This window comes from Brachycentrus maculatus, unplaced genomic scaffold (genome assembly GCF_059751285.1).
Source record: "Brachycentrus maculatus isolate JH-2025_06_01 unplaced genomic scaffold, ASM5975128v1 h1tg000092l, whole genome shotgun sequence".
Classification (NCBI taxonomy): domain Eukaryota; kingdom Metazoa; phylum Arthropoda; class Insecta; order Trichoptera; family Brachycentridae; genus Brachycentrus; species Brachycentrus maculatus.
In genome coordinates this window covers 608,238-627,585 of record NW_028280846.1, presented here as the reverse complement: position 1 = coordinate 627,585, position 19,348 = coordinate 608,238, and the positions used below count along the sequence as shown (strand labels likewise).

General features: G+C 32.2%; 4 non-coding genes across 4 annotated transcripts; 3 read left to right on the top strand and 1 right to left on the bottom strand.

Moving 5' to 3' along the window:
- The first annotated feature begins 1,461 nt into the window (after positions 1 to 1,461).
- On the top strand, positions 1,462 to 1,533 carry TRNAA-CGC (transfer RNA alanine (anticodon CGC)). The gene has a single exon. It is a non-coding gene; the product is annotated as a tRNA-Ala (tRNA).
- A 12,553-nt stretch (positions 1,534 to 14,086) lies between these two features.
- Positions 14,087 to 14,158, top strand: TRNAE-CUC (transfer RNA glutamic acid (anticodon CUC)). Its single transcript has one exon. It is a non-coding gene; the product is annotated as a tRNA-Glu (tRNA).
- Positions 14,159 to 14,496: 338 nt separating this feature from the next.
- Positions 14,497 to 14,568, bottom strand: TRNAQ-CUG (transfer RNA glutamine (anticodon CUG)). The gene has a single exon. It is a non-coding gene; the product is annotated as a tRNA-Gln (tRNA).
- A 3,630-nt stretch (positions 14,569 to 18,198) lies between these two features.
- On the top strand, positions 18,199 to 18,317 carry LOC148310506 (5S ribosomal RNA). The gene has a single exon (XR_015837388.1). It is a non-coding gene; the product is annotated as a 5S ribosomal RNA (ribosomal RNA).
- Positions 18,318 to 19,348: the final 1,031 nt, after the last annotated feature.

The window sequence follows — 19,348 nt, the reverse complement described above, 5'->3', positions numbered from 1 at the left end:
TTTATTTATGAAGTATTTTTCTGGATTTTTAAATCATCAATCAATGATCCCCGATTGCATTACATCAGTTGCATTCAGATGGAAATCCCCAGGTTGATGAATCAAAGCTTCCATGATGCATCTTCGCTAAATCTGGCGTTTCGCCAGCCAGACAATTCGACATTGACGTCTCAGACTTTAAATGGCCGTGAAAAATTATCTTTCATGACTGAAAAAAATGCTCCTAAAATTATATCGCATGGCGTCTCTCGATACAAATCAACTCGCATATTGTGCACTATTTCTGCACATGCGCCGTGCGTCAATTGTTGTGGAAAATTCCTATCGCTCGGAAATGTTCTGGACTCTTCTCGCGCGCGCCGGTCCCCAGCCCTTTTGCTATGCCCATCCCGCTCTTTCACGAGCTTTGGTTATCGACGTAGCTAACAAAATTGGTTCGTGTATAACAACTCGTACTCTTTGTTAAATTATAATAGTACCTACTTTATTTAAAATTGTGCCTTTTAGGTTGGTACCGCGTTAAAATTGGAGATTTTTTTCCCCTATTAAACTGAGAATATTGGAATGGGGCACGTTTCAATACTAGTCTTGAAAAGTTACTAGAGATAGAGGGTGACCTCTCTTTCGCTCGCAGGCGTTTTATTCAATTTATCCGCTTTTGCGCTGTTGGCGGTCGCTGCCATGATGAGGGTTTTCTCTGTCTTGTGCCGTGGGCTTGGTCTCTATCCCTTTCGTTCTTGCATGAGAGGTTTATTGACCCACTGGGAGCAGAAAACCGGTTTGTTTAGGTTACGTGGGTTACGCATTGGTTCTCGTGTGCCTGACCTCGTCTACTACAGGACCTATGACATTACAAATGTCACGTGCGAAAATTTTCGTACTTCCTGATTTGATAAACCTTTTCCACGTGAATCATTTTTTAACAACACCTTAAACATAATATGTATTGAAATACCATATTTTTGTCAATGTTTTGTAACATTTATTTATTTCAAAGACCAAGTTCACCTCTTTAGAATTAGGTACATATTTCCTTTAACAAGGACCGAGGAAAACTAGGTATTGCGAACACTTAAAAGTGGTCAAGTCAGGAGTCGGAATAATCGGTGGGTATGTACGAGGAAATGCGTGAATGTGGAAGAGGCGAAGATTGTTTGTAAAGACATATTAATGTGGCTTTTATCCTCTCTGCCTACCCCTTCGGAGAAGCGGCGTGATAGTAAGATTCATAAATGAAATAAGTAAATTTCTTTTATTTACCTACTTTATATTTTTTTAATCATATTAAATTTGAAAGATGGTATCAAATAGCGGAAGAAGGTAATTGAAACTAAAATATAAATTATTACTTTATAAAATAAATTAAGGTAAAAACGGTATTGAATAAAAAATGGTATTGTACTGTATTAAGCTTATTTTTTGTGAGCTTATTTATTATACTCTTTCGCAGCGATCTGCGCCGGGGGTGTAACTCAGTGGTAGAGTGTCTGCTTCGCATGCTGAAAGTCCTGGGTTCAAATCCCAGCTCCTCCAAAGCGTTTTTTTTTACTATTTGTAACTAAAAAGTTTTTATAAAAATTAAGGATTAAATTTTAATAAAATTCATATTTTTGTTTCTAAAACTAGGATAATTCGAAATGATTAATATATGCAAGGTAATGATTACCAATTTATATTTAAAACAATATTGCCGTATTATAAAAATCTTATTTTATTAACAAAATAGTATTTATTACAATGTATTTTTTAATATATATAAGATACATCGCTCACTCCTTTCAAGAACGTCATAAATTAAAAAACTTGATTTTTCAGGAGATCGTTTTTAAAGTTTAAACATATAACACAATGCATGAAAAATAAATATCAAGCCACTTATTGAACTTTTTACTGTGCAACAAATCTTTTTAGGTAAAACCTGAAGGTTTTTTCCATATTTGAAAAATATTTACTACATTTAAAAATATAATTAAACAATACCTTTTCTTCAAAATGCAAAAACAACACTTTCTGCCCTGTAGCGGGTAAATATAAGGTTAAAAATATGCCTCTTTTGTTGGGATAAAGTACATTTTCTGGGCATTCCGAAAACATGCACAACTGAAAATTGACGATTTTTGATTTGTGACGTTCTTGAAAGGAGTGAGCGATATTATTACCAGCCGGTGTGTATACAAAAAATATGACACAATTTATGGTAAACATCAAAATTATATGAAACCGTGTTATACGAGGCCCAAGTGAATATTTTTTAAAATTCAGTCTTGAATGGTTTGATGATTCGTCTTTCGTCCCTCGATTACTTGATTGTTCGTGCGTCAGTCGTGACTATTTTCATCGACATTGATTGATTAAAAACAAGAGTAAATTGTTCGAAATGAACGTTTACCATCATAGCTCGTCGTTCATCATAAGTCTGAATTGAGAAGTCATACATACACTTCGCTCGCGGTTATTGGACATACGAACTAAACAAGTGATTCGTTACACGAAACCAGACATTTCCAGTTGGAACCACTTTAGTATTAAGTATCACAAGCTAGCTACCCCTATTAGGTTTTATTGATTTCTAACGACCAACATACGCACTTGCAATAAATATCTAGACAATATAAAATAAATTGTAGATATACCTACCTATGAATGCATAATACATATTTCACACTATATAAGCATATCGTGGTCGTGAAAATGACCAACTAACAAAACGTAAAATGTTCAGGAGGGCCATTTAAGTCACTTTTGCTTAGCAAGAAAATAAACATCAATGCAGTCAAATAGGCAAAGTGAACAAGTGCAGTTTTTGTAAAAATTTCACTTGTTCACTTTCTCCTGTATGACTACGATATATGTATTTTAATATCAATAGCTTTAAACATAAACAGGGGTTGTATTATAAACGCGTTTAACAACGTAGTGTAGATAAATTTGTTTACAACATTTTGAGTGTCTCCAAATACTCCTACCTCACATACTAATAAAAGTGTTTCTGCTCAATAAAAAGCTTCTTTTCATCTCACCAATAGATGTCTCTAGTGAAGTTCTAGTGATTCAAGAACAATGTTTCAAAATTGGTTAAAATATACAGAACTTCCAAGAATTTGAGTGGTGTGGTTGTCAATACTGGGTAGAATTGGTGAATGTTACACGTGTGTAAAGTGATCACTTAAACCAGCCTATGACGGTTGTCAGCCCCGTAAATGCCTAGACTTCCATATTCTTCTTCATCTTTGATGAGATGTCAAAAAATAATACATATAAATTTATGTTATTTATTGTTTCGGCATTCATCTTGTGGTATAAATAGTTGGAAGCATCTGAAGCTTTCTAAACTATTTATAACAAAATTACTCAAGTGATTAAAAACATATTTTTTGTAATTTATTGAAGATAAATTTAACTTTACGGTAGAAAATAACTTTTCATTAAAAAAATCATAAACTCACGATTTTATTTTTATTTTTACTAACTTTAATAAAAAGTATATACTTACAGTACAACCCCCTATAACGTTAAGATAAGTACCGCATTATCAGAGGAAATGTTATAAGTGGTTTAATTTAAAAAAAATATTTTTACTTTTTAACCATCGGAAAAGACTGAAATGAGTATTTTAAAATTGAAATACAATTTTAAAACATTAACCCCCTACAACGTACCTATCTCAACGTTATAAGTGGGTTTACTGTATTTGGTTTTCTTTTATGAAAAATAAAAAAAATATATAATACTAACCCAGGATACTATATACTGGATGAAATGAGGAGATGAGCTGACAATAAATAATATAATACCACATAAAAGATAAAAAAAACCGAATCCTGGAACGAGAGTTTTTCCAGACTGTATGCTTCATTAACAGACTATATAAATATACGTAGATGATAGTCAATAGTTACATATTATAGTCTGCATATGAATATAAGATTTATTTTAAGTAATAATTTTTAAATAAAACAGATTTTTTGAGTCTACTAAGTTATATTTTATTTAAAAACAATACATAAAAATTAATATTGTGACAAATTTTTCGCCTAGTTATGGCATTTTTAAACGAATGTGAAGATTAAATGGACTGACGGTCCTTATGTAGCTATACAATTCTAGGGTAGTTTTTTTAAGCAGTAATAATTTATGGGAGACAACTTAGTAGACTCAAAAAATCTGTGCTTGATTTAAAAATTAATACATAAATTAAAATGGAGTTCTACAAATTAAACGCCAAATCAATAAATATAATATATAAGATTTATGTTACAAATACTCTGGAGACCTTCCAAACCCCTTTAAATGAATCATAATAGAGTTCAAATAATCAATGGAGTTGGTCCCGTGACAATTTTGGCAACAACATATTGCTGTTGAATATTACGCTATACGTTATTATGTACATCATACATCACTAATTATATTGTATTAAAAGAAGTATATTACGACCGTTATAGTTGACAAGTAATTTATTATTGCCAATATCGATAGCACGTGCAGTTTTATGACGACATTAGATTTTTCTTTTTTTATACTCAGATTGAAACACAGGACAGCAAAGTAAATACATGACTTTCATTAATTTATTTGGTAGTCACTTTGTAGTAAATACATCCATTTTTTAATTGAGTTTTACTAAGTAAATACCACTATTTTTAAAAATCCATTCTGACACGTGTTTCGATGCATTCCGCATCATTTTCTTCTTCTTCAAACCCCTATTTGCACCCGATGGTGCATAGGGCACTGCGTCATATAAACGCAGTGTTATCTTGATCGTTAACACATGAAGGAAAGGTGATCAGCCTTTCGCTTCAGGTACCAGTACAGGGGAATATTGGGTAAATATTAGAGTGAAAAAATCACTTATATTTAATTGGTCAGCACGCCCGCATCATTTTAAAACACCAATATTTATTAAAAAATATAATATAAATAATAAAAATAAATACATTGCAGTTATATATTGTGCAAAATTTTAAGCAAAATATTTTTTCATTTATTGTATGGATGAAAATCTTTACTTATATTGGAACACAAGACAGTAAAAAAATACAGAAATTAAAATTTGGCTTGTATAATCATAACGATATTTTTTCGACAATTATTATTTGTGTTTACCACATGCGTGATATATTGTGCATTATCTGTTAGTTATCTATGTAATTTATTTTACCATACCATACATAATGATACGTTATGTGTTGCGTTATCATTATCATCAAGCTGTATTTTTTTCCTTCGTTTGAAAATAATAATGTTCCTTAGTAATGATATGTTCCACTTTTTTACAATGGTTTGCCAAATATTGCATTTTTTTAAGAAGCGAGTATTAAAAACATAGTATTTATTTCAATTTTAGTAGATAATAAGGTATCTCATATTTTCAATACCATTAAATCGAAGACCGAATGGATATTTCATGTAGTCAACAGAGTACAGAATACATGGTATTTTTAATTACAGTCGATTCATAGTCAGTCAAAACTACGTACCGTAATTTTTTTTAGTACTTGGTTACACTATTACCATGAAGGCCCAACATTTGCAACTCAATTCTCTCCAAATCCAGGTAACATTTTAAGTAATTGATTTTTTCTCAAAACACCATTTTTGCATTGAAATAAATAAGTTCTTCGAAATAATTATATGGGTTTGAAAAGAAAAGAGATATTAAAAAGCAAGGAGTTAAAAAATATATTTTTTGACATCTCATCAAAGATGAAGAAGAATATGGAAGTCTGTGCAATAACGGGGCTGACGACCGTCATAGGCTGGTCGTCCGCCCCGTAAATGCCCAGACTTCCATATTCTTGTCATCTTTGATGAGATGTCAAAAAATAATATGAAAATAACTCCTGTAATTGGAGGTAATCCAGGTTTTGTGAACAAGTATTTCGACACACTCAAAATGTTGTAAGTTATAAAAAATATATATCCTTAAAAAAAAAATACATTAATTAAATAATCGGGTGTCAACAGACATGTGACCTCTCCGGTGATCTCCACTCAAGATTTTAAATGAAATTTACAGCGTATTTTAAATTGCAGTCGATACAAAATCCATACTGTGAAACTACACTAACGTCACTAATGTTAAGTGTATGTTATCAGTAAAACTGGTCATACATATTTCCATGATCTCGGATTACTCGGTTTGTATTTGTGCTTCATGGTGCACATAAATCGATACTACGAGTATAATAGTGAAGAAAACCACTCCAGGCAAGCGCATTGCACACAGCACACGTTACACTCACATTATGTACGTAGTACATGCATGAGAGCACATATCGCTCACTCCTTTCAACAACGTCAAATATCAAAAATCGTCAATTTTCAGTTGTGCATGTTTTCGGAATACCCAGAAAATGTACTATATCCCAGCAAAAGCGGCATATTTTTAATTTAATATTTACCCACTACAGGGCAAAAAAAGTTGTTTTTGTATTTTGAACAAAAGGTATTGTTCAATTATTTTTTAAATATACTAAATATTTTTCAACTGGAGAAAAAACATTCAGGTTTTACCCAAAAAGATCTGTGGCACAGTAAAAAGTTTAATAAGTGGCTTGATATTTATTTTGAATACATTTTACTATGTTTTTAAACTTTAAAAACGATCTCCTGAAAAATCAAGTTTTTTTAAATATGACGTTGTTGAAAGGAGTAAGCGATATGAGTAGTCCACTTGCAAACCACGTCATGTTACAATTTTTTTTAGCAAATGGCACCAATTGGTAGAAGATTGAATCTTCTATCAATTTGAGCTTTCTTGAGAGATTTTTGAAAGTGAAATGTCGATCGGCATACGAGTGTTGCAAGAGTATTGATTTTTCTATTCCATTTATTTCCTAACGAGTTTTGGCAAATTATTTTAAAAATAGACGTTAATATTTTAAATCTTCTACCTACTGCCGCCATGGCTTAAAAACTTAATTTTTAACATAATTTGGTTTGCAAGTGGACTACTCATATTATGTGTTAGTAAGGCTGAGATTACATTTTACTAGTTTTATGTTTTGTTCCCAGATAACCTTATCATAAAGGTATAGGATAAACGTATTCAATGGAATTACGTGATTCAGACAGTTATATTTTGATACGTTCATTGTATGATTGTGATACTGCGATTATCATTATGATACAGGCGCTTATTATCGCACCTTGAACATGTTTAGTTGCCACAATTAATGATATAAAAATATGTATATTCATTAAAAATCTTTAACGATATTTTTATCACATGTAAACCCAGTAGCCTAATTTCTAAACCTAGGAAAAAAATTAATTTGTGGCTATTTTTTAAAACTTAATATGGATATTCGATTTTCCTCCACAGTAATAACCATAAAAGGTTATATTTTTCATTCATTTTATGATTTTAAACTTGTCATTGATTTTAATTTTTTTTAGATTTCAAGATTATAATGCTTTAATATTAAACTATTGTTAGTGATTTATATGCCCAACTTACACAAGCTTGTAAAAGTACAGGTATGCAGCCCCAAATGCCTTGGTCATTCTCGCTACTCCTCTTTCCCTCGTCTTAATGAGTAATACCTACTATGTTTCCTCCATTTTTATAGTATTTTTTTTGTATTCTGTTTTGATATGGTACACAAGACTGATGCCTGCATATAATTACAGGTGAAGAAAAACATAGTGTTTCAATAAAATATAGAATTTATACAAAAAAAGTATGTAAAAAAAACAGTTTCATGTGTCCGGTACAAAGCAATTGTTTTTCTTAAAATTTTAAAACAAGCAGTAAGTACTCAAATATTAAATGAAGGGTGATGTATTTTTCACATCATCCTCATAATTTTTCTATTAAGTAAACTGCACACAAGTCTCTAAAATAGAGACTTTATGTGTTATCAATAAAAATAAAAATAGAATAATAAAGAAAATACATATTTTTACCGCTAAATTATTATTTTTAAAGACTAATATCATTATTATTAAAAGAAAACGTTGAATTAGTATACCGCGCAATAAATTGTTGGTTGTAGGATAAAATATGAAGAAATAAATACGTTATTAGGATAATTTACCCAAGACCTACGATTACGTTTTATTGTGCAAGGTCTGGAATCCATACAACTTTTAATGATTCATGTTATGTATTGTAAATTCCGCAATAATGACATTATTATAATATTTAGAAGTTATTATCATAAACACATTATTTAATGTAGATAGTGTCATTAATCGCGTGTATTAAAGTATTGTTTTTCAAAATAATTAAGGGAAAACAGATTCGTGTGCTTAAAATCAATGTAAACGCAGTTTATACAAAATCCATTTCTAAAATAAAATTATAAATTTTGTTACTTAAAACCTTTACCATAACTTGTAATGTAATTATTATTATAATACAATACTTAAACTCGTTGCCTTGTTGTGTATATAACATAGAATTTTGTCTAGCCTTACACCAGTCTGATGATGTCGATTACGGAGAAACCCGGTCGCCGATCTAATAAAATCAATGAGGAAAAAACTACATAGTTCAAAATAATAATAATAAATTTATATAGCGCCATTTTCGTCAAATACAACATTTTGAGTGTGACCAAATACTCAAATTTATCTCACCAATAGATGTCTCTAGTGAAAATTCCAATGATTCAAGTGCAATGTTTCAAAATTGGATCATACATATAGAACTTCCAAGAATTTGAGTAGTGTGGTTGTCAATCATGGGTAGAATTGGTGAATGTTACACATGTGTAAAGTGATCACTTAAACCAGTCTTTGCCGGTCGTAAGCCCCGCAAATGCCCAGACTTTCACATTCTTCTTCGTCTATGTTGAGATGTCAAAAGACTACATAGTTGTTATTATATTCTACAATATAAACGCAGTTCTTTTCGACTATGGTAAGACTATGGAGTAACTATCTTTTAAACTGCATGGTGGACGGTGATTGCTTCCATCAATTAGCACTGTGAGAATAGAACAAAGCGCTACATTGTAATATTTAACATACCTACTTGTTGGAAATATAAAACAGATGCCATAAAAATGTTATAAAATCATCGTGAAAGAATGCAATGAAAAATTCTTTGGAGAACATGATTATACTTTAAATTTACCTTGAGAAATATTTGGCTGGTTATAATAATATTTACTTTTATTTTATTTATTTTAATGAGCTTGAGCGTATTTGTAATGGTATATACATATCGCATATATATATATATATATATATATATATATATATATATATATATATATATATATATATATATATATATATATATATATATATATATATATATATATATATATATATATATATATATATATATATATATATATATATATATATATATATATATATATATATATATATATATATATATATATATATACATATAAATATATATTTATATGGCAGTTTATATAAATAATTCCACAGATTTTTTGAGAAAAATATTCCATCAATTGATATGTCGAGTCTCGTTGAATAAATTCCACATTTTATGAATAAGACTAATCATTTCAACAAACTAAATCTTTATTTATTAATAAACCTTTGGAAAAGGGAAAAATATGCAGAATACGTATCAATTATTTATGTTCCAGCTATTTTGCATTAAAATGCATTATCAAACATATGATAACGCCCTCGAGAAAGCGAAACAACAAATTTCAGTAGAATCTTAAATCGTCTTTTGATTTATATATATTAAAACAATTTTAATAATAAGTCTATCATATTTCATAGAGAACAATATTCAATTAACTTGACATTGGCAAAAGCAATGTATTTCATGTGCAACGCCATTCTATATTAAAAAATATATATTAATTCAAAAAGATTATGGAGTTGTTATTTGTGCTGGGTAGAGCTATTTCTATAACATTATGTAGACAAGCAAACATTACGTATCTCTTGAACCATTTTTATAATTCATATTATCTTTGTACCTTTATGTCATATCGCTCACTCCTTTCAAGAACGTCATAAATCAAAAATCGACAATTTTGGGTTGTGCGTGTTTTCGGAATGCCCAGAAAATCTACATTATCCCAGCAAAAGCGGCATATTTTTAACTTAATATTTACCCGCTGCAGGGCAGAAAGTGTCATTTTTGCATTTTGAAGAAAAGGTATTGTTTAATAATTTTTTTAAATAAACTAAATATTTTTCAAATGCAGAAAAAACCTTCAGGTTTTACTTTAAAAGATCTGTTGCACAGTAAAAAGTTCAATAAGTGGCTTGATATTTATTTTTAATACATTGTATTATATTTTTAAACGTTAAAAACGTTCTCCTGAAAAATTAAGTTTTTTGATTTATGACGTTCTTGAAAGGAGTGAGCGATATGGTAATCATTAAAATTAAAATATATATTTCTTCTGTAAAAGAATGTTTAAATGTTGCACATTTAATTACGCTTTAAAAGTTTAGCGAGTACACAAAACAAAGATATAAATTATTGGTGTGATGTTTTAGTATTATAGTTACAGGAAGAATGAGTCGAACTTCCTGAACATACACAAAGAACCACGTGAAAATCACTTTCACAAAGGTACGAGAATACTTCACGTGTACAATTAAGGATATTCCTGGTACCACGTTCTGTCTTCCTCGCTCTTGCATTATTTTACATCGAATGAGAGATGAATAAGAAAGATATGAAACAAAATTAGCGAGGCTAAAACGGTCTGAAACACCGCCGCGACGTACCTACCATACATTACGTTTTTATATCATGTAAAACTACTTAATTTTGACAAGTAATCAGAAATAAATACAGTTTTCCCGGGATAATTTTAAAACTCCTGCGGGCATTTTGGCACGCTTCCGTGGAGACAAGACAAACCGGGATACGAAGGAGACTTACAATGTAAACAGAAAAGAGGGGAGAGTTTCTATGCCAAAATCGTTGGCTAACTACGAAATCGCAAAACATGCCTACGTGACACGACACAGGGGATTCGGAACAACATAGGACAGTACGTACTGTTGCGCACATTAGGTCATTCGTGTACCAAAATTGGACTATGTATGAGTAATGGTTGTCATTACGATGCAGGTGATTGGTCGAACGCCTATTCAACTACATAGTTGAAGCTAATGATAATAATAATAATAAATTTGGATAATTTATGTAGCGCCATTTTCGTAAAATACGTCTTCAAGGACGCTTCACTGTGATTTAATTAAGGAAAAGGAGATGGTGGAAATGATTTTGCAAACAAATTCGTATAAACGCAACATTCTTTTGATCCATTAGTTACGTGAAAAATATACATTTCTAGTATAATATAATTACGTTTGTTTGAAATACTTGAATGTGGTTAGGTCAAGAATAATCACCGAGTATGTATGAGGAAATGCATGTATGAAAGAGGCGAAGATCGTTTGCAAATACAGATTGATGTGGCGTTCTATTCTCTCCGGGCAGCCGACACCCTGGAGACAGTTTGGAGATACGGTATAAGAAGAATACCACGACAATTCGATGTGGTTCGATGCATCCTTTGAGTGCATATAGAAGAAGAAAGATGTTTATCACTTGTGCGTAAATCTAAAAATACTGTAAATGCATTATTTAAAAAAAAATGTTGTGGAAAAATACCATATTTTCGTAATATTGATTCCGTAAATCGTTAGCAGCTAAATGACCTCCCTTTATAATAGCTTAATCATATTTCCGCTCGTAAACCCGACAATCCGAGCCACAGGCAAAGTGCAAGAAACCAGATATATCTGGTTTCTGCATCTCATCTAATAATAATATCTCATTATTATTCATTACTGAGATTACAGGTTAAAATCGGATGTAACAGGGTGATGCAAAATGAATCACCCTATCGAAAGATGCTGTATTTTGCAAATGGCGTAATACGTCAATCATATTTGACATTTGTGAACTAGACAGCTGCAGTGTATAAACATATTGATAAAACGGGCACAAATGTGTATCAACACTGGCGGCAGCCACTTGACGGATATCACCTTTTCCAGTGTACAGAAAAAAATTACAAGGTCCAAATAAGGATTTCCATTGCTTAAAATATTTTTTTTTATTTAGTAAAAAAATAATTCAAAATCGAAATCGGATAATTAATTTTTGCCACACTAAATTTGTTTATATACTGCAGCTGTTCAATTTACAAATATCAAATATCGTCCTTATACAGGTGAAAATGACCACATGCATTTTTTACAAAAACGTGATTATTGACTATGTATTTGACATCTTACTAGCCTGGAAAAAATCTCAAAGCGATTTTAAACTTGGAAGTTTCATATTTAGACTTGTTAAAAACGACTAACTGCATTGATGACAAAAGTGTAAAAACGGTTAAATGGTCGTCCTGAACATTTTAAGTTTTGTTAATTGGTCACTTTCTCCTGTACGACTACGAAATGATTGACGTACGATACCATTTGAAAAAATTATAACATCTTCCGATAGGGTGATTAATTTTGTGCCATCCTGTAGTATGCAGTACTTGGGTAAGCACCTGTATGTGTATTATATAACTTTACCGTGACCAGAGATATGGAAAACCTCATGTTTATGAATTCAAATATAAAATAGATGAATATCTAATACTTACATATTCCATTTTTAAACAAATTGAATCGAAAATATGGATTGCCGATATTAATCCAATACGAATGCAAGATGATATATAACATCATTAGAAATAATCGGAGCCCTTCCGCCGCCGTAGTTTGGTGGTTAGCGAATTTGCTTCCGTTCTGGAGGTCTTGTATTCGATTTCCAGGGCGATCAAATAAACGCAAGAACATATTGTTGTCATTATACTACATATTTAAAAACACCCTGATCTCGAAGAGCTGGACTGATCACCTTGCCTTCATGTGTTATGATGATTGATACGATGCAGTGCCCTATGGACCATTGGGTGCGAATAAGGGTAAAAATAATAATAGTTACTATTTTGGATAATTTATACAGCACTATTTTTGTAAAATACTTAAGAATAATGTATTTATGAGCTAGAATTTTAATTAAATAAATATGATATTCAAATGAATATTACTATCAAACACTGTTTATTTTTTAGACTCCATTAGGAGCTCACGACCTTTATCAAGGTAGCTAATCGCGCTTTATAGAATATGTAGCTCCATAATAATTAATCATTATGATTATTGTTTACACCTTGAGACATTTTATTTATTTCACATCTATTCATATTTTTCTATATCCGCATAATATATATTATTACCACAGTGCTATTCAACCCTCAACCCTATATGACTCTCATCAACTGTTGTCCTTGTTTTGTTATTTTCAGTATGAAGGGGAAAACTCGATAAGAGTAGAAAAACCTAAAGAAAATAATATCATCAAACAGGCTCTTGTATACTACTGCCATCTATTGTCGAGTAGCAAAACAACTTTAGGTATAATTATTGAAAAAAATCATGGTCAAGTTGTGTTCTGTAATAAAAATATCGTATGAAATTTAAAAAATACATACGAATATCAATCGTTAAAAAAAATCATTTATGATTTTCAATAGTAAGTTTATTTAATACTTTGCCGTCCGCACGTCTAATTGGGATTTTAATGACTTCTCAATCCTGTCCCTCTATTTTCACGAAATTACAAGTATTTTAATAAATGTAAGATTAAATAAATGTAATGAACGATAATGCGATTCCACAAAATTTACACATTAATGTTGTTGTATTTTTTGTTTTTGGAACATGCATGGCACCTTCTTCCTGTTGTTTGTCGTTATCGGAAATTTGTATTAGCTGGTGTATGTTGCTTTAGCTTCCCGGAAAGTCTATTGGTTGAATCGTGATTGGAAGCTCGCGATTTAGTAGCGACCTCCGAGTTCTCTCCAGTAGCAGGTAAATGAACCTTTATCCAAGATTCGCATATTTTCAATAAAAAAGAGACTCCATTGAGATTTGCGTATAAAGCGCAATTGAACAGGCATAACGCCATTTTTTTTAGGACGATACTGACGCGGTGTCACCGACATTTCATTTTAATTCATGACACCAACGTGGTGGCGCTGGACATATCAATATGATTTTTTTTATCGATGATATATATTTTTATACTAAACATTGCGTGAAGCCCGCACCATCCGGTATGGTCTAGTGGCTAGGATACCTGGCTCTCACCCAGGAGGCTCGGGTTCGATTCCCGGTACCGGAATTTTTTTTATGATTTATTCTTAATACATTTTTTTCATGACATTTAATTTTTCAGCAAATATGCCGTTCTTTAAGTCATGTAACATTATAACCATTGTAGGACAAGTCCATATTTTTGTTAAAATTTCAGTTGCTAGTAAAATAGTTATTGCCGATTTTTCTTTTTAGAGTTTTCGATGTTTTTGATTATTCCAAAAATATGCGAGTACGTATATTATAAAATAACCTAAAATGAATCATTCGCGTCCTTAGTTTAAATAATGTAGGTGACATATTGTCACCATATTGGACATATTGTGCACCCAAATTTGCTTTATTCATGCCCGAAAGCAAAAAGACAGGTCCCACCGAGATTTGAACTCGGATCGCTGGATTCAGAGTCCAGAGTGCTAACCATTACACCATGGAACCGCGGCGGCGTTTTGCCAAATATTGATATAAGAATACAAAATCTACTTTTATAATAATATATTTTTCCTCTAAACTTTTATCAACAACCTATCTAATTATCACCATGAAAATGTAGCTTTCTTATTTTTTTTACAATATTTGAAAAAGAAAATTTAAGTTAAATAAAAATCTTACTGACATCTATGAATGAAACTGAAAAAATCAAGTCAAAGCTACTTCAAAGTAAACTATGTCGCCTTTTATCTGTACTTCGCGTTGTGCAAGATGTATAGTTACTATTTTTGTCGATAGGTAGTGATGCTATGCATCTTTGACCTCTTGTAGGTAACCTATGGCGGATTGCTCAATATTTCCGAAAAATCATTGCTGAAAATTAGCATATGCATAAATTAATGTACTGTAGAAAGACACAGAAGCATTAAAAATAAAAGATAGTCGCACCGTTGCCTTTACAGTTGTCACCACATTCATTCTCGGAATTCACTGTTCGTCCTCGGATTTTCATGGTATCACTATACCATTGATATCATCCCTAAGCTGGCAATACTGAAGAAATCCTGTTGGCCTCGTTCCATTTGACGAGAACAATTTGAAATCTGTAACTGCAATTTTTTAAATCTAAATCTACATTAATTTGGCAAGACAGGTTAGGGAAAGAAAAAAAAGTAGTGTTATATTATACTGTATACAACCGTACCTTAGTAATCTGTACGACTGTTTTAACTGGTACGGGTATGCAATCCAGAGTGACCTCTAGCCATTGTTGTTATTATCCTTTACCCATCCTGTGGCACTCACTATTCCTCCTCCATATCTTCCAATATAGCAAATATAAAGGGTATAACTTCTTTTTGTCTGAATCTGGATCGAGTTAACACCGGGTAGATTCGATGTAGTGCCCTACGCACCACTTAGGTGCCGATATGGGTCAAATTATTTATTTATATAATAATGTGTTTAAATTATACATTATGATTACGTACGGATTGAGTATATGGGTAATAAATAAAATATATCAAAAAAGTTTGCTCTAAAATAAATTAGAAATGCAATGTCAGTTTTCTTATTACATTGAAAGCAAGAAGTTATCAAGTTTATCGCTTATTCATGACTTTGCGATTTATGACAATATCAACTCGCTACACGACACACTGTCATCACTCGATCAATGGCCACGTGTCGTGTCGTGTGGTAACTCCCCAGTTAGCGGCTAAACACGTGTAGTGTAAACTAGACTGAGTGCCAAATGATACAGTACACTCCCGATTTTCCGGAATGGATGGTGAAAAAATTCCCGTATAATCGATTTCCCGGTTAATAATATGAGAAAAAAATATAAAGAAATTAAATTTGTGCGCTGTGCGCGCATATGTATATACCCAGGGGCGTGCCTTCCATGAAGGCAAAAAAGCAGTGCCTATCCCAATTTCCACGCGTGATATATAAAAACGCTACCAGCACTTACTCTACCTTACTAAGTAGTAGCAGTTTACCTTACTACCTACCTCTACTGCCTATCCATGCCTACCCTAATTTATGTACACTATGTTTGCCTCCATAGTGTAATGGTCAGCACGCTTGGCTACCGCTCTGGAGGTCCCGGGTTCGATTCCCAGGGGGGATCAAATAAATAAAAGTTAATTTTTCACTCTTATATGTATTCAATATTACCCTGGGCTGGTACCTGAGCGGAGGGCTGATCACGTTTCTTTCATGTGTTAATGATCAATATAACACTGCGTTTATATGATGTAGTGCCCTATGCACCATTGTGGTGCGGATAAGGGTTTACATATATATATATATATATATATATATATATATATATATATATATATATATATATATATATTTATATATATATATATATATATATATATAATATTTTTTAACTAATTACGAGCCCTGTATCCATTAAATACTGATTGGCTTACTTTTAACGCAACGTTAAACAGTATTGTAAATAACTTACCTTCCTCCTTTGTTACTTCACACCTCTGCTCAATTGTTACTCCCCCTCGCACGAAATGCCAAAAGCTCCATAAAATTGCAATTTCCATACAATAAGTACAATGTAATCACTTGGCCCACTACTTTCACGCCAGTTTGCCCCATTACGTAGTGGCCTCCTGTTCCCCCCATTTTTATTTTAGTAGGTATCATCCTAATGTAATAAAAAATTCCATCCAAACGTGAAATACATGTGTAATTAAGAATAAAAAAATAAACATGTGTAAAGTTAAATAAAATAAGTGTCAAGTTGATTTTTTTCCTTAAATCTTAAAAAATACTATAGAGGTTTACTTTAAATAGTTTATTAGTCCATGGACGTAGAGTAAAATTAAAATTACAGCTGTTTATTTCACAGGTTAAAAAAAACGAATGAGGTATGTGCTTCATTTTTTCAGAAAATATCATTTATTTCTAAAGTTCCTTAATATTACATTGACCAATATATTACATTTATATTCGAATATTTACATTACATAGTAAATTCTTTACCATTTGGTATTTGTACATCTCTAACTCTTATCCGCACCCAATGGTGCATAGGGCACTGCATCGTAGTGGCGCAGTGTTATCTTGATCGTTAATTGCATGAAGGCAAGGTGATCAGCCCTACGCTTCTTGTACCAGTCCAGGGTGATATTAAATAAATATGAGAGTGAAAATCGGCCATATTTATTTTGACCCTCCTGGGAATCGAACCCGGGACCTCCAGCACGGTAGCCAAACGCGCTGACCACTGCGCTACGGAGGTGGACAATAATATTTGTAAATAAGTATATTAAATTATCCACCATTTTTTTGGAACAGAATGTTGGGTTGGCTAGAATTAATTCCTGACAATATACCTCAAGGGTATAATGGTGTAAAGGTAGACATACATAAAAAAAGAGAAGAATTTTAAAAATAGGTAGGTACATAAGTGTGAATTATTAGTATATGGACAGTTTTTTTTTATAAGTACTTCCCTGTGTATGAAAAAAACTCATTCGAATGGTTGGTGGTTCAGTTTGAATTAAATTACGTAGAGCCACGTGACCTCGTTTGACCAATTAGCAATCGAGGGGTGGAGTTGGAGATTACCCGCACAACGCGCCCGAATAAAGGCGGGAATAATCGCTTCAATTGGAGCCAAATTCAAATACCGGATTACGATCGATTACAAATTAATTGGCCGAAGGGCGGGAAAATCCGGCGGATGAATTAGAAATGTGTTATAAAAGACATGTAAATGCAGATCTATTGTCATTCAGAAGGATCAATATGGTGAAATTGCTTACCGTAGATTTGAAGTACAGTGAAACCTCTCATAACGAGGATAATTCATTCCAGAATCTTACTCGTTAAGAAACATTTTTTTTAGGACTTCAGCGCCAGTCGAAACTTTTTTTTTTGTTTTGACTGGCGCGTCCTAGCTCACAAGTTAATGTCACGAAAAAGGGACTTGATCTTTCTCTATAACTCGTTATGCGAAATGTCGCTCCTTAAGGAAGCAACTTTTTTTGCTCGTTATGCGAATTAATCGTTATGAGAGGTGCTCGTTATGAGAAGTTCCACTAAAGTTTAAAAAAAAAATCCTTAATCAATATATTCTAAATGTACAAAAAATATGGTGAATCTGCCGCCAACGACCATACCATGTTGAATGCACCGGTTCTCGTCCGATCACCGAAGTTAAGCAACATTGGGCGCGGTCAGTACTTGGATGGGTGACCGCTTGGGAACACCGCGTGCCGTTGGCCTTCTCTTTTTTGCCATTTTTAAAGCATTCTCAACATCTTCTGCCTTTATTCTATCTATAGAATGCTTTGCATTTTGTTGTTGTTCTATTCTTATATTATTTTTGAAGAAAATCTTTATATATGGCTCCATCTTCCAAGGCCCATCGCCAACGATCGTACCATGTTGAATGCGGTTCTCGTCCGATCACCGAAGTTAAAAGCAACATTGGGAGCGGTCAGTATTTGGATGGGTGACCTCTTGGGAACACCGCCTGCCGTTGGCTATCCTTCTTTTTTTTTTTCACAGACTGGGTTGAGGATACTTATTGGTCTTTATAGAATTTCTAATGTTAAGACCCAACATGAATTGAGTCACAACTTAATTTTCTCTTAATCCATGTAACATTTTAAGTAATTGATTTTTTTCATAAAACACCGTTTTTGCAAATATTTCTTCGAAATATGTACTTATAAGTTATTATAATTGTTTCGAAACAAATTGAAAGGCAACCAGTTAAAATAAAATTAAAAAATATATTTTTCTACATATATTCGAAAAAAACAAAAATATACAGTATACATTAAAAAAACGGACGTAAATATACATGGAACCTGGTGATCTTCGGTGGAATGAAAGTTTTTTTTGTTGTTTTGTTTTGTTTTTTAACTTTTTTAGTATTATATTTTTTGTTGTATAAATAATTAATCGGTTCATTTGAAAGTTCTTAAAAGTCTTCTTTACTTATAAAATATTTGATGAAATACTAACGACGATAGTTACTGATCCTCCAGTCAAAAACGTTCTGGCCTGATACATAGAGAAATGATTTTCAAATTACGATTTTATATTTTCACATTTATTTTGTTTTCTATTTCTTAATCGCCGTCTTCATATTAAAACAACATTATTCGCTGGATACAGAATAATACAGCCCCATTGCTAGTAGCTAGTACCTATTACGTGCCGTTGACTTAAGGATGGGTTAGGGTGAGGTGACGCAGGTGGCTATACCCCGAGCCCGAGTACTCTGGGAGCATTGGGAGGTCTAACC